A 15,671-nucleotide genomic window follows, 5' to 3' on the forward strand; every position below is an offset into this window, starting at 1 on the left:
TTAACAGAGTTTTGTGGAGTCAAATGGTATAATGATGTCTGGCTCCTCCTAGATACTCTGGATACTGTTACAAAAGAAAGAGAAGAGTTAAAGACTTCAAATTTGAAACTTAAACGCGGCATAAATGATGGGAAAGTTTCTATGTGTGCTCTGAAATAAAATCTTGTCTCCTGTAGCCACAGGCTCAAAATATCTGAGAACCAAACTCTCATTTTATGAGTAGCAGGATTAGATAGGAAACCAAAATCTCAACCCTGCAGGGTTTCTACAGTTAAAGTGAAGGCATTGATTGGAAAAGAGTGGAATCCAGAGGAATTGGGATGGAGACATATGGGATGATGATAATATTGGTGGAGGCATTGGAACCCTGAATTCTGCTGAGACTGCCAGATAGGCCTGCCATGACCTGCCCTGTCCAGACTACACCTTGTCAACCTTGTATCATCCAGCCTCCAGACTTCCCCAGGGAGTCTGAAACAACTTCCAGCCCTGAGGTGGGTACCAGCCAAACTGAAGCCTGCCCTGCCCAGCCTCCAGCCTGCCCCAGGGAGTCTGGCCCTCCTCCCAGCCCTGAGGCACATACCAACCAAACTCCAGTATGCACTGCCAAGCCTCCAGGCTGCCCTGAGGAAACTGCCTTCCAACTGCTCTCTGAAGAGTTAATCCTCTCTCACCAGAAGAAAATGCAAGGGAATGCCCTGAGGTCAGTAGCTTGCAAGGCATTTCTTTTTTTTTTTTTTTTTTTTAAAGATTTATTTATTTATTTATTTCCCCTTCCCCCCCTACCCTGGTTGTCTGTTCTCTGTGTCTATTTGCTGTGTCTTCTTTGTCTGCTTCTGTTGTTGTCAGCGGCCCGGGAATCTGTGTTTCTTTTTGTTGCATCATCTTGTTGTGTCAGCTCTCCGTGTGTGCGGTGCCTTTCTTTTGCACTGGGCAGCTCTCCTTACGGGGCGCACTCCTTGCACGTGGGGCTCCCCCACGCCGGGGACACCCGTGCATGGCAGAGCACTCCTTGCACGCATCAGCACTGTGCATGGGCCAGCTCCACAGGGGTCGGAGGCCCGGGGTTTGAACCGCGCACCTCCCATGTGGTAGACAGACGCCCTAACTACTGGGCCAAGTCCGCTGCCTGCAAGGCACTTCTAATCCTTCTCCTTACCCACCCCCATCACCTCTCCTGTCTTTGAGACCTATTACTAGACTAAAATCACAAGTCCCCAAAGGTGAAATACAAAGTGTGACCCATGAGGAAGTCATGAAAGAACTGCATGAGTTTTCCAACTTATATAGGCAGAAATCAGGGGAATATGTGTGGGAATGGATACTAAGGGTATGGGATTATGGTGGAAGGAATATAAAGTTGGATGAGGCTGAATTTATTGATTTGGGCCCACTAAGCAGAAATTCTGGATTCAATGCTGTAGCTTGAGGGATTAGAAAGAGCTCTAACAGTTTGTTTGGGTGGCTGACTGAAGCACGGATGAAGAGATGGCCTAGTATATTTCCGTTGAGATGCCCAGTTTGCCCTGGTATACAGTAGAAGAGGGAATTCGAAGGCTTAGGGAGACTGGAATGCTAGAATAGATTTACCATTTGAGAGCTGCCCACCCACCCCAGGAATGTCCAGAGGACACACCTTTAACCAGGACTGTGAGGAGTGAATTTGTAAGACTAACTCCATCTTCCCTGAAGAACTCTTTGTTTGCTCTTCTCTGTAGTCCAGATATTACTGCAGGGAGGGCTGTGATGGAATTAGAATCCTTAAACATTATGGGGATGATTGGATGTCAGTCTGGTAAAAGTCAAGTATCAGCAGTTAATCACCAAAGTCAAGGTGGATGTGGCTAGCACAATGAAAGGCAGATTCAAAAAAGCACTCAGAATAGTCTGAGTTGCATAGAGTTATGGCATTGGCTAATACATCATTGGGTACCTAGCAGTGAAATAGATGGGCAATCTACTAAATTTCTTCTGGATCTGTATAAACAGAAGAGTTCTAGGTTGAGTGAACAAAACCCTAACTCAAAGTACAGATGCAGGGAATCATGGTCCCTTAATCAATTCCCAGACTTAAGATAGTTTACAGACCCAGAGCCCCTTGAATGAGGAGAAGACCAGGTCTCCTTGGGGAAGGATCCTGTTAAACTGCCCAAAACTTATACTGTTAATCTTACTCCCACCTTTCCCCAAGGAGATCTGTGGCCTTTTACCAGAGTAACTGTGCACTGGGAAAAGGAAATGATCAGACATTTTGGGGATTATTAGACACTGGCTCAGAAGTGACCTTAATTCCAGGAGACCCAAAACATCACTGTGGTCCACCAGTCAGAGTTAAGTGCTTATGGAGGTCAAGTGATTAATGGAGCTTTAGCACAGGTCCATCTCACAGTTGGTCCATTCTGTGGTTATTTCCCCAGTTCCAGAATGCATAACTGTAATAGACATACTCAGTAACTGGCAGAATCCCTACATTGGATCCCTGACTTGTGGAATGAGGGCTATTATGGCTGGAAAAGGCCAAGTGGAAGCCACTAGAACTGCCCCTACCAGCAACATAGTAAACCAAAAACAATACCAGATTCCTGGAGGGATTGCAGGAATTAGTGCCACCATCAAAGATTTGAAGGATACAGGGGTGGTGATTCCCACCACATCCCCATTCATCTCTACTATTTGGCCTTTACAGAAAGCAGATGGATCTTGGAGGATGACAGTAGATTACCATAAACTTAACCAGGTAGTGACTCCAATTGCAGCTGCTGTCCCAGATGTAGTATCATTGCTTAAGCAAATCAACACTCCCCCTGGTACCTGGTGTGCAGCTGTTGATTTGGCAAATGATTTTCTCTCCATTGCTATTACTAAGAACCACCAGAGGTGGCAGACTTGGACCAGCAGTTAGGGCATCCGTCTACCACATGGGAAGTCCGTGGTTCAAACCCCGGGCCTCCTTAACCTGTGGTGGAGCTGGCCCATGCGCAGTGCTGATGCATGCAAGGAGTGCCTTGCCACGCGGGGGTGGCCCCCACGTAGGGGAGCCCCATGCGCAAGGAGTGTGCCCTGTAAGGAGAACCACCCAGCGTGAAAGAAAGTGCAGCCTGCCCAGGAATGGTGCTGCATACACAGAGAGCTGACGCAAAAAGATGACACAACAAAAAGAAACACAGATTCCTGTGCTGCTGACAACAACAGAAGTAGACAAAGAAGAAGATGCAACAAATAGAGACAGAGAACAGACAACTGGGGTGGGGGTGGGGGAGGAAGGGGAGAGAAATAAATAAATAAATCTTAAAAAAAAAAAAGGACCACCAGAAACAGTTTACTTTCAGTGCCAAGGCCAGCAGTATACCTTTACTGTCCTCAGGGTTATATCGATTCTCCAGCCCTATGCTGTAATATTGTCTACAGGGATCTTGATTATCTCTCCCTCCCACAAGACATCACACTGGTCCATATATTGATGATATCATGTTGATAGGACCTAGTGAGCAAGAAGTAGCAAAGACTGTAGACATATTAGTAAGGCATTTGTGTGAGACATGATGGGAGATAAATCCAACTAAAATACAAGGTCCTTCCACCTCAGTGAAATTTCTAGGTGTCCAGTGGTGTGGGACATGTGGAGATATCCCTTCTGAAGGGAAGGATAACCTGTTGCTTTTGGCCCCTTCTATGACCAAAAAGGAGGCAAAATGCTTAGTTGGTCTCTTTGGATTTTAGAGACCACACATTCCTCATTTGGATGTGCTCCTCCAGCCCATTTACCAGGTGACCAGAAAAGCTGCTAGTTTTGATGGGGGACTGGAATAAGAAGAGGCTCTGCATCAGGTCCAGGCTGCTGTGCAAGCTGCACTACCACTTAGGCCATATGCTCCAGCAGATCCAATGGTGCTGGAAGTTTCAGTGGCAAATAGAGATGCTGTCTGCAGCCTTTGGAGGCCCCTATAGAAGAATCACAATGCAGACCCTTAGGATTTTGGAGCAAAGCCCTGCCATCCTCTGCAGATAACTACTCTCCTTTTGAGAAACAGCTTTTGTCCTGCTACTGGGCCTTAGTGGAGATTGAACACTTAACCATGGGCCATCAAGTTACCATGAGATCTGAGTTGCCTATTGTGAGCTGGGTATTGTCTGACCCCCCCAAACCGTAAAGTTGGGCTTGCACAGCAGCACTGCATAATAAAGTAGAAGGGGTATATATGGGACAGGGCTTGAGCAGGTCCTGAAGGCATGAGTAAGTTACATGAGGAAGTAGCCCAAATGCCCATGGTCACCACCCCTGCCATGTTACCTTCTCTTTCCCAGCCCACAGCTTTGGCCTCTTGGGGAGTCCCTTAGAATCAGTTGACTGAGGAAGAGAAAACTTGGGCCTGGTTTACAGATGGTTCTGCATGATATGCAGGTACCACCTGTAAGTGGACAGCTGCAAGCACTGCAGCACCTTTCTGGGACATCCCTGAAGGACAGTGGTGAGGGCAAATCCTCCCAGTGGGCAGAACTTCGAGCAGTGCACCTGGTTGTTCATTTTGCTTGGAAGAAGAAATGGCCAGATGTGCGTTTGTACACTGATTCATGGACTGTTGCCAATGGTTTGGCTGGTTGATCAGGGAATTGGAAGGAACATGATTGGAGAATTGGTGACAAAGATGTCTGTGGATAGACTTTTTTGAGTGGGCAAAAAACATGAAAGTATTTGTGTCCCATGTGAATGCTCACCAGAGGGTGAATTTAGCAGAGGAATTCACCAAATCAATTTGGAGGATGCTCCAAATCAGTGTCCACTCTGTGGTGCTGTTTCTCCCATAAGCAGGGTCCATGGGTCCAGGAATCAAGGGGTAGAAATGGGAGTGGCATCAGTCACTATTACCCCTAGTGACCCACTAGGAAAATTTTTGCTTCCTGTCCCTGCAACCTCAAATTCTGCTGGTGTACAGGTTTTAGTCCCAAAAGGAAGAGTGCTGTCACCAGAAAACACACAAGGATTCCATTGAACTGGAAGTTAAGACTGTCACCTGGTCCTGTTGATCTCCTCTTTCCTCTGAATCAACAGGCCAAGAAGGAAATTACTGTACTGGCTGGGGTGATTGATCCTGACTATCAAGGGGAAATAGAACTGCATCTACATAAGAGGGGTAAAGAAGAGTTTGCCTGGAATACAGGAGATCCTCTAGGGCCTTTCCTAGTACTGCCATGTCCTATGATTAAAGTCAATGGGAAATTGCAACAACCCAATCCAAGCAGGACTAATAATGGCCCAGAATCTTCAGGAATGAAAGTTTGTGTCACCCCACCAGGCAAAAAAACATGGCCAGATGAAGTGCTTGCTGAGGTAATGGAAACATGGAATGGGTAGTGGAAGAAGGTAGTGATATATATGGACTTCAACCATGTGACCAGTTACAGAAATGAGGACTGTAATGGTCATGAATCTTTCTTACTTGATTCATTATGATGATGATTGTATATGTACACAAAACAAATTTCTTTGTCTTCTTCCCCAAACTTTTCCCTTATCATATAACAAGTTGTATCTTCTTTTCATAATATTTGGGGATATCAAGTTTAAGAGTGAACATTACCTAAGATCTTGAACCCTATTCTGTATGGAATCAATGTGTTTCCAGTTGTATACAGGAGAGTTGAACATTGTTAGGTGCATATATATACATACATACATACATATATATATATATATATATATATATGCATGTTTGTTATTGTTTTTACTTAGAGACTAAGTATGGTTTAAGGTAATGTGTATGGTTGCCAAGTTGACAAGGGGTGGACTGTGATGGTTAGGCTAATGTGTCAATTCGGCCAGGTAATTGTGCCCAGTTGTTTGGTCAGGCAAGCACTAGGCTAACTGTAATACAAGGGCATTTATGGGCTTTAGCCACCACTGACTTTACTGCAGTGGTAAATCATAGATAGCTGATTACAATTACATCAATCAGGGAGATTGCCATCAGCAATGAGGGATGCTTTATCCAATCAGCTGAATGCCTTAAAAGGGGAAGTGATTCCAGCATTGAGTGAGAATTTCCCAGCTCATCTTTGGACAGCCAGTGTCTCCCAGAACTCATGAAGAACCTTCACTGGACTTTCATCGGAGCCCCTGGTTGCAGCCTGCCTGTGGAACCTGGACTTGTGCATCCCCATGGTCACGTGAGAGACTTTTATAAAATTGCATACTATTGACAGATATCTCTTGTTGATTCTGTTTCCCTAGAGAACCCTGACTAATACATAGCCTACAGCTGATATTGGAAGAAGCTGGGACCACAGAACCTTAAGAGGAAGAAGAAGGCTGAACCCTTGCTGATGTTGGCAGCAATCCTGGCCGAACACATGGCAGCAGACTTTCGTGAGGGTAGTAACTTCTGCTTTATGGCCTGGTAACTCTAAGTTTCTACCCCAAATAAAAATCCTTTATGAAAACCAACAGATTTCTGGTATTGTGTATCAGCATCCCTTTGACTAAAACAGGGTTCAAGTCACCAGATAGTAACACTTTCCACAAGTCCTTCATCAATAACTGCATTTCCAATCCTGACTTATAATTTCCAAGTTTAGTTAAAACCTCACATGGGGCATTATCCTCTGGGGCTTATTTTCTGGAAGCGTGGAGTTTCCCAAACCATCATTTCTGGTTTCTTTGTGCCCAGCAGTTCAGTTCTCAGCGTATCCCTTTCCTCTCACATTTTTTAAAATTTTATTTTTATTTTTATTTTAACCCCTCACATTTTGATATAAGCTGCAAGGAGAGGCCAGGCTGATTTTCCACATTTACCTTGGAAATCTCCTCAGCTACATGTCCAAGCTTGTCATTTTCAAATTCAGCCTTCCGTCTAACATCAGGAGTCAATTTTGCCAGATTCTCTTCTACTTTAAAATACAGTTTTAAATAACAGTTTCCAATAACAGTTTTATCATTTCCTTCTAAGGCCTCATAGGAAATACCTTTAGGATCCATATTCCTCCCAACGGTCTCTTCAATGACATTTTTTACCTTTTCTATAGAGCATCTCACAATTCCTCGAAAAATGTTCCTTATCTGTTTATGAAACCACTCCAGAATTTTGGTAATTATGAGCAGTGGCACCCCACTCTACTGGTTCCAATTTTTGTTTTAGTTTGCCAAAGGGCTACTAATGCAAAGTACCAGAACTGTGTTGGCTTTTTTAATGGGAAATTTATTAGGGTAAAATCTTACAGCTCTGGGGCTGAGAAATGTCCAAATCAAGGCATCATCAGAAATGCTTTCTTATCTAAGTCAGCTGCCACGTTGGTGACACAAGATGGCAGGCAATGTTTTTTCTTTTGGGGATTCATAAAAGAACTTCCAGCTGTCAGAGTGGTCATCAGGGATGTGTTAGTCCTTGTTCTGGCCCTCTTAGATGCCTTAATCCAATGTAATCCTCTCAGCAACCCCGTGAGGTAGAGATTATTAGGTCTTATTTCAGACAAGGAGACTTTGGTTCAGAGAGGTTAAGTGACTGGTTCAAGGCTTGTTCAACAAATAGTAGATCTGATCCTGTGCCAACACCAAAAATACCATAAACTCAATCCCTACCTGTAAGGATCTCCCAGATAAGTCAGTTTAACAGATACTTACTGAACATTTACCACCCATCAGGCACTTTCAAAGCATTTTGAAAGTATTAAACTCATAGACAACTGTTATCATCATTATCACCCTCAGTTTGTGTGTGTGTGTGTGTGTATGTGTGTAAAACATGGAATGGCCTGAGAACCAGTTCATTAGGAGACTGGGATTTTAAGCCAGATAGGATCAGCCCCAGGATCCACCTGCTTATGCAGGACACTGGGTTTACTCCCTGTTGAGTGGTTGAGCAGTTACTATACAGAGGCCACAGACAGGTAGGTACTAGGTTCCTGGGAGCCCAGGGCAGGTCCCATGGCAGGTGTCAAAGATTTGAACCAGGATCCCCTTGATCTCCGAAGCCCTCTTCTGCAATGACTAGGAATGGGGTTCCGGCCATCAACAGCGGTATGGAGTGCTGCCCGCCAGGCAGAGACCAACACCCACTCATTTGTGCTTCCAAAACTAGCATGTTGAGATGAATTACAGGCATGGATGAAATATTTTCTTAAAAGAAGAAAACCACAATCTTTTACCATGGGGTTTCACTTCTTGTAATCTCATTGTCAATCTTCTCCCTACCCCCATCCCCAGCTCATTCCCGCAGGCTTGCAATTGGCCATTAAGCTGACAGACCTATTTGAGGGCAGCCAAAGGCTTGAATACACAAAAGGCATCCTTTATGTCCACATTTGTGATTTTTCTCCATTTGATCAGAAGCCTGTAATTTAGATATATCCAAGTGTGCTGGGAACATTTGTGGCTCAATTATCAAATTTATTTAAAATACTCACATACAAACAAATAAAAACTCAAACTTGAAAACAACATTTAGTTTGGCCATGGAAGTGCCTTTTAATTTACTCCAGCAGCTTAAAGATGGTAAAAACCTCCCACATCCTGGCACCTCCACCAATTTGCTGCATGGCCAGGGGCTGGCCACTAGCTGTTCTGTGTCTTTATTCCACTTCAGTATGTGACCTTCGCTGCCTCAGCAAGAAGCCAGCGTGCCTAATAAGCCTTTGTATGATGACTGAGAAGGAGAAAGCAAGGAGTTTTGTTGTGTGAAGTTCAAGCAAAAAGCCCCTGACAAAGTCAGGCAGACTGGGACATTTAATACCTCTTGGAGCCACAGTGTGTGCCTCCATGAAATGAGTGTGATACCCTACCTCCTAAGAGACAACTATACATCTCAAGTTATACTCCTTGTTCCCCTATCATTCCCACAATCCACATATTCCAACCCCCACCCTTTCACCTGCTGGTAATGGCACAAGTCCCCCTAGCTGTTTGTTCTGTGTCCAAGGATGCCCTAGGGAGGAGGGAAGTTCTTAAAATATAGGTTCATGGGCACCATCCCTGGAGATTTAGATTCAGTAGGTCTGGAGTTAGGCCCAGGATTCTGCATTTTTCACTAGCTTTTCAGACAATTCCAATTGCAAATGGCAAGCAGAGTTTGGAAAACAGCCCTGGGGCTTACAGATGTCTGGGGGAGGTGGGGTACTAGTGGTGGTGGTGGTAGTGGTAGAGGGTCCTGGCAGCTGCCTAAAAGCTGACCTGAGAGGCTGGGTCATCTCTATTGCTATTGCCACACAGAGGCACCACTCAGGCCATAGCCAGCCCAGAGCTCTTGTTCAAGACAGGCTCTAACATTAGCTCACTACAGACTAACCGTCACTTTCCTCCCCACCCCACCTGTGCCTTTGAAAGACAAAGCATCTTTTATTTGTTGCTCATGCCTAATAATAAGACCTGTTACCCTCCACTCATCCATTTAGCATATGTGCCAAGCACTGTAATAGGTGCTGGAGTAACAAAGATGAACAAGACAAACATGTTCCTTTTCCTCATTCATTGATTCATTTGTACTGAAAATATCTATTGAGCACATATTCCACTGGGCTAAGTGCTTGTATCAGTTATCATTACTACAAGTAATGCTGCATAACAAAACATCCCAAAACTCAGTAGTTTAAAATAAGTCTATAGATCAACTAAGTGGTTTGCTTCTCTGGGTGATGTTTCAGCTGAACTTGGTGGGTCTCTCTCATGTGAAAATGACCTTACACACCTGTCTGGTGGATAGCTGGTTGTTGGCTAGGGCAATACAGGCAAGTGGACTACTGGTCACTCATCATCCAGTAGGCTAGCCTGGACTTGTTCACATAGCACTGTCAGGATCCCAAAAGAGGGAGCACAAGCTGCAAGTCTTTTGAGGTCTAGACTCATAAGTGTCACAAAGTCCTTTTACTGACTAACTCAAGTCACATTCTATTAATCAAAGAAAGTCATCAGGCTAACCAGATTCAAGAGTTAGGGAAAGAGAATCCATTGCTTGATTGGAGGAGCTCTTAGTCACATTGCAAAAGACTTGAAGACAGGGAAGGGTAAAAGAATCATAGCAGTGAACAAGAGAGGGACAAAATCATGCCCACATTCTAGTGATGGGAGACATAAACTAAAGCATTATGAAGTAGGGGAAGGAGAGCAGTGGTGCCAAATGTGTATGGGGTGGAGGTTACTGATTTACACAGTATGGTCAAGACCTCTTGGCTAAGGGAACATTTGAACAGAGACCTGCAGGAAGGAGAACAGGGAGTAAGCCATGTGGATATCTGCAGGAACAGACAGCAACTGCAAAGGAGTGTCCTTGGCATCTGAAGGAATAGCACAGAGGCCAGCATGGCTGGAGTAAAGGGATTGCAATGGGGCAGTGGGAGGAGATAAAGTCAGAGAAAGAGCTGGGGTCAAACTTGCAGTCTTGTTGGCTGTTATTAGGGCTCTGGCTTTTATTGTGTGCATGATGGGGAGCATTTGGAGGGTTTTAGGGAAAGGGCAAATGTGATCTGCATTAGGTTCTAGGACCTCACAGTCTAGAGGGAAAGACATACAAAAAAGTAATAAACAGCAATGAATGTGAGGAGTGTTGCATAGGTGAAGTATAGGGAGCCACAAGCACATGCCATAGGTCCAGATCAAAGATGAGGAGTGTGGCAGTTTAATAAAATGGCTGCAAACTCTTAGACACTCTCCCATCAAGAGGTGCAGCCTGTGTTCCTCCTCTTGAGGGAGGAAATATTAAATAAAACAGTGACTGTGACTTTTTCAACCAATAGAGTATGGCAGAAGTGATGCTTTGGGTCTTCTGAGGTTGGGTTTTGGGAAGTGATGCATCTTCTGTTTTATTTGCTGGAACACTCAGGAGCCTGGAGCTGCCATGTGAGGAGCCCACTCACCCTACCCTAAATCACCCCAACCCAGGAACCAGGTTGTTGAACAGCCTTCAGATGGTTCTAGCTCCTATCATGAATCTACCCAGATGAGGCCTGGACCCTGTGCAACAGAGATGAGCTGTCTTTGCAGGGCCATTTCCAAATTCCTTACCCATTGAATCAACAAGTATGATAACATGGTTATTTTATGCTCCTAAGTTTTGGGATAGCACAACAATAAATAAATGGAAAGGGAGGAATTCAGATAACTTGCCCTGGGCAGGAGATCATTTGAGGTACAGAAAACAGCTTGTCTGCAGGCATGGAGGCAGGAGAGATTATGGTGGTGACTTAGAGCAAACTCTTCCAAGTGTGGTCCAAGGTGGTCCAAGGGGTGACAATGGGAGACATTTTCTTCCATGCTGTGGAAATGTTGAGGTATTTGTGGTGTCAAGTTATCATTAAGACATCATTAAGACAAGTTATCATTAAGACAGTTCTACCCAAACCAACCTACAGATTTAACACAATCTTGACAAAAATTCTAATATCTTTCTTTGTATAATTGGAAAAATGAATTATCACATTTATTTGGGAGGGTAAGAGCCCCTGAATAGCCAAAAGTATCTAAAAAAGAAAAATAAAGTTGGAGGACTTTTGCTTCCAGGTTTTAAAGCATACTATCTAGCTACAGTGATAAAAACAGTGTGGTATTGGCATACTGATAGAAAGACTGACCAATGGAATCAAACTGATAGTTTGGAAATAGACCCTCACATATATTGTCAAGTGATTTTTGATAAGGCTGTCAAGCCCACCCAGGAGGACCAGGACAGTCTATTCAACAAATGGTGCTGGGAGAACTGGATAGCCACATCCAAAAGAAAGAAAGAGGACCCTATACAAAGATCAACTCAGATTAAATCAAGGACCTAAATATAAAAGCTGCAACCATAAAACTCAGAAGATAACATAGGGAAACATCTTCAAGACTTTGTGGTTGATGGTGGTTTCTTGGACCTCATACCCAAAGCACAAGCAACAAAAGAAAAAATTAGATAAATGGGACTGTGACGGTTAGGCTAATGTGTCAACTTGGCCAGGTAGTTGTGACCAGTTGTTTGGTCAAGCAAGCACTGGGCTAATTGTAATACAAGGACAATTACTGCTTTTAGTCACCAGTGAGTTAACGGCATAGATGGCTGAGTACATCTACATCAACCAGGGACATTGCTGCCAGCAATGAGTGACACTTTATCGAATTGGTTGAATGCCTTAAAAGGGGAAGTGATTTCAGCATTCAGAGAGAATTTCCCAGCTCTCTTTGGATAGCCAGTGTCTCCAGGAAACTCATCAAGGACCTTCACTGGACTTTCATCGAAGCTCCTGGTTTGCAGCCTCCCTGCGGAACCTGGACTTGTGCATCCCCATGGTGACTCTTATGAACCTCATACTATTTACAGAGATCTCCTGTTGACCCTGTTTCCCAAAAGAACCCTGAATAATACAGGGAATGTGTGAAAATTAAACACTTGTATTTCAATTGATTTTATTAAGAAGGTGAAAAGACAGTCAATTCAATGAGAAAAAAGTCTTTGGAAACCATAAATCTGATAAGAGACTGATCTCCATGTTATAGGTAGAGCTCATAAACCTTAACAACAAAAGAACAAGCAACCCAATTTAAAGAAATGGGCAAAAGAATTGAACAGATATGTTTTTGAAGTGGAAACACCAATGGCCAAAAGGCACATGGAAAGATGTTCAACACCACCAGCTAGCTATTAGGGAAATGTAACTCAAACTACAATGCTATATAATTTCACACCATAAAAATGGCTCTTGTTAACAAACAAACAGAAAATCACAAGTGCTGGAGAGGATGTGGAGAAATAGGAGCACTCCTTCACTGTTGGGAGTGTAAAATGGTGTAATCTCTGTGGAGGGCGATTTGGTGGTTCTTCAGGAAATGAAATATAGATCTGCCATATGATCTGGCAATCCCACTACTAGCAAGATGTTCAGAAGAACTGGAAGCAAGGATGTAAACAGATATTTGCATGCCGATATTCATACCAGCATAATTCTTACTTACTAAACTATGGGAAAAACCTAAGTGTCTGTAAACCAATGAATGGATAAACAAGGTGTGGTATATTCTTGCAATGGAATATTATTCAACTGTAAGAATAAATCAACTGGGAAAGCACATGACAACATGGAGGTATCTTGAGAATATTATGTTGGGTGAAATAAGCCAGACACAAAACAATGAATATTGTGTGGTCTCACTGATAGGAACTAAGTACAATGGGCAGACTTTCAGAGTTGGACTGTGAAGTGTAGATTGGTGGGAAATGGACTGTCGGGTGAGAAGGGGGAGATGATGCTGGATGTATATAGAACGTTTAATAAAGTCAAATGTAAATGTGTGGTAATTGTTGGATTGATGGTAACACATTATAATGAATGTGACAAACTTTTGATTTATGGATGTGATTGTGGCTGGAATGAGTAGTCTAGAGAGATTAATGTTAGTTGGAGGATAATGTAGGGAATATATAACAACTTTGGTGGTAGATGAGGATTGTGGTTAAAAATATAAATACAGGAATGTTCTACTACAAGGCATTAAGAATGTGGTGATACATGGGAAAAATATAAATAAATGCAATTTATAGACTATAGTTAATAACATTGTACTGTTTTTGTAGAAAAAGCAAAGTTGGTACTGTATTAATGCCAAAGGTAAAAAAAAAAAAAGGATATGAGGTTTGATTTTGTGAGATAGGAACATGATTAAGCATTTTTTCTCCTCTTCATTTTTTTTCATTAGTAAGGAGACCTTGAATGTGTCATTTAATTAATATATATTCATCTTTCTGAGCATTAAAGGAACAATTGAGTTCAAGTTATTAAAATGTGAAAAAGGTTCATCTTAGAATAGATGAAGAGCAGACAAGTAAATAATAATACTAGGAGTTGGCAAAATATGGCAAAAACTGTGCAGGCAATTTGTGAATCGGAGAAGTTTGGGGAAAATGAAAGCTGCATGGCTTGGGAGAGGACAAGTGGCAAGAGACAAGGCACCATTTGTGGGGAGAGGGAATCCCTTCAAACTGCCCCACAACGGTAAGGGCCAGAACCAGGTCCGGCTGCCTCCAGGCCTGTCCAGCACTTTTCACATCTCCAGTGCCCACCGGTCTCCCCCTGCAGGTCCTGAACAGGGTCCCAGATCCTGGCACCTCTGCTGGTCTGTCTTCTTCCCAGAATTTCAATCCAGACTGTGAGTGTGGGGGAGGTGGCGAGGAGGAAGCTGGAAGCTCTGGGCTGTCTTGAGGGAGCAGCCTGGGCTCTGAGTGCTCCTGTTCCCTCCGTGTGGATGCTACACATGGAGACATCTCAGCCTGGTTGCCTCTTTGCCCTGCTGTCACCTGGCTGCAGATTTCTGGGAGCCGTGCCAGCCTGGCATGTCAATCACTTTGAAGATGCAGCAGATGGAAGCGTAGAACAACAGGTTCTGTCCTCAACCTGTGCCCCACTGGGAGAGACAAGTGATCAGTGGAGAGGGGGTGGAAAGAGACAAAGAGCTTAGCTGCCTTTCCTTGGGGACTGGAAGGGCCTTTCACACACCATGACCATTACGACTGTTATTATGACGGTTTTTAGCAGTAGGAATAGTTGCCATTTCTGGAGTGCTTACCCTGGGTGCTTTATAGGCACTGGCTTATTTTATTTTTGCCTCTTCCTGGAGATACTGACATGAATAGCTCCATTTAAAGATGAGAACACTGAAGCTCTGGCAGTAACTAGCCCGAGATCACACAGGTTGTCTCAAATATGGTCTGATTTCAAAGCCCATGCTCTTAAGAATGATTGCTCTGATATTCTGTCATGGTCATATCCTAAGACTCTAGTCCTAGCTTGTGGAAGAAACTTAGGGAAGCCACTGTGTTTACTTAGATCCTCAAGTCCCCTAGGAATCAGACCAACTCTGAGGGACCTCACACTTTCAGAGGGAACCAGAGAAGAGAGGAGTCAGAGTGATTACTGATGTCCATCAAGGCAACGCACCAAATATTTTTCTAAGCCCCTACTGTGTGCCAGGTACTGTAGTACACCGATGTAGCTTTGGGGAGCTACAAAGATGGAAAGGGCCAATTTTTTTTTTTCACCTTTAACTTTTTTCTTCTTCTTTATTTTCTTTTAAATGTTACATTAAAAAAAATGAGGTCCCCATATCCCCCTCCCCCCCCACCAATGCCACCCTTCCCACATCAACAAACTCCTCCATCATTGTGGCACATCCACTGCACCTGGCAAATACATTCTGGAGAACCGCTGCAGCACGTGGACACTGGTCCACATTGTAGTCCACACTCTCCCCCAGTCCACCCAGTGGGCCATGACAGGACACACAACGTCCAGCATCCTTCCCTGCAGCACCACCTAGGACAACTCTAAATCCTGAAAATGCCCGCACACCATATCTCTTCTTCCCTCTCCCGACTATCAGCAGCCACTGTGGCCACCCTCTCCACATCACTACTATAATTTCTTCCCTTACTAATCACAGTATTTTCCCAGCAAAACACCAGTATGTCCACTCTAATCTGTACTCTATTCCTTCATCTTGTGGACCTGGGATGGCTATGTCCAGTCCCCCTCTACATCAAGAGGGGGTTTAGATTCCACATGGATGACGGATGCAATTCTCCTGCTTGCAGCTGTAGGCACTCTTGGCTCCCTGGTGTGGTGGTTGACCTTCTTCACCTCCCTGTCAGCTGGCCAGGGTAACTCCAAGAAACCAGACAGTAAGAGCTGCAAGTCTGCTGAGGCCCAGGGCCTGACTGTCA

The sequence above is a fragment of the Dasypus novemcinctus genome, chromosome 23 (assembly GCF_030445035.2).
Source record: "Dasypus novemcinctus isolate mDasNov1 chromosome 23, mDasNov1.1.hap2, whole genome shotgun sequence".
NCBI classification, from domain to species: Eukaryota; Metazoa; Chordata; class Mammalia; order Cingulata; family Dasypodidae; genus Dasypus; species Dasypus novemcinctus.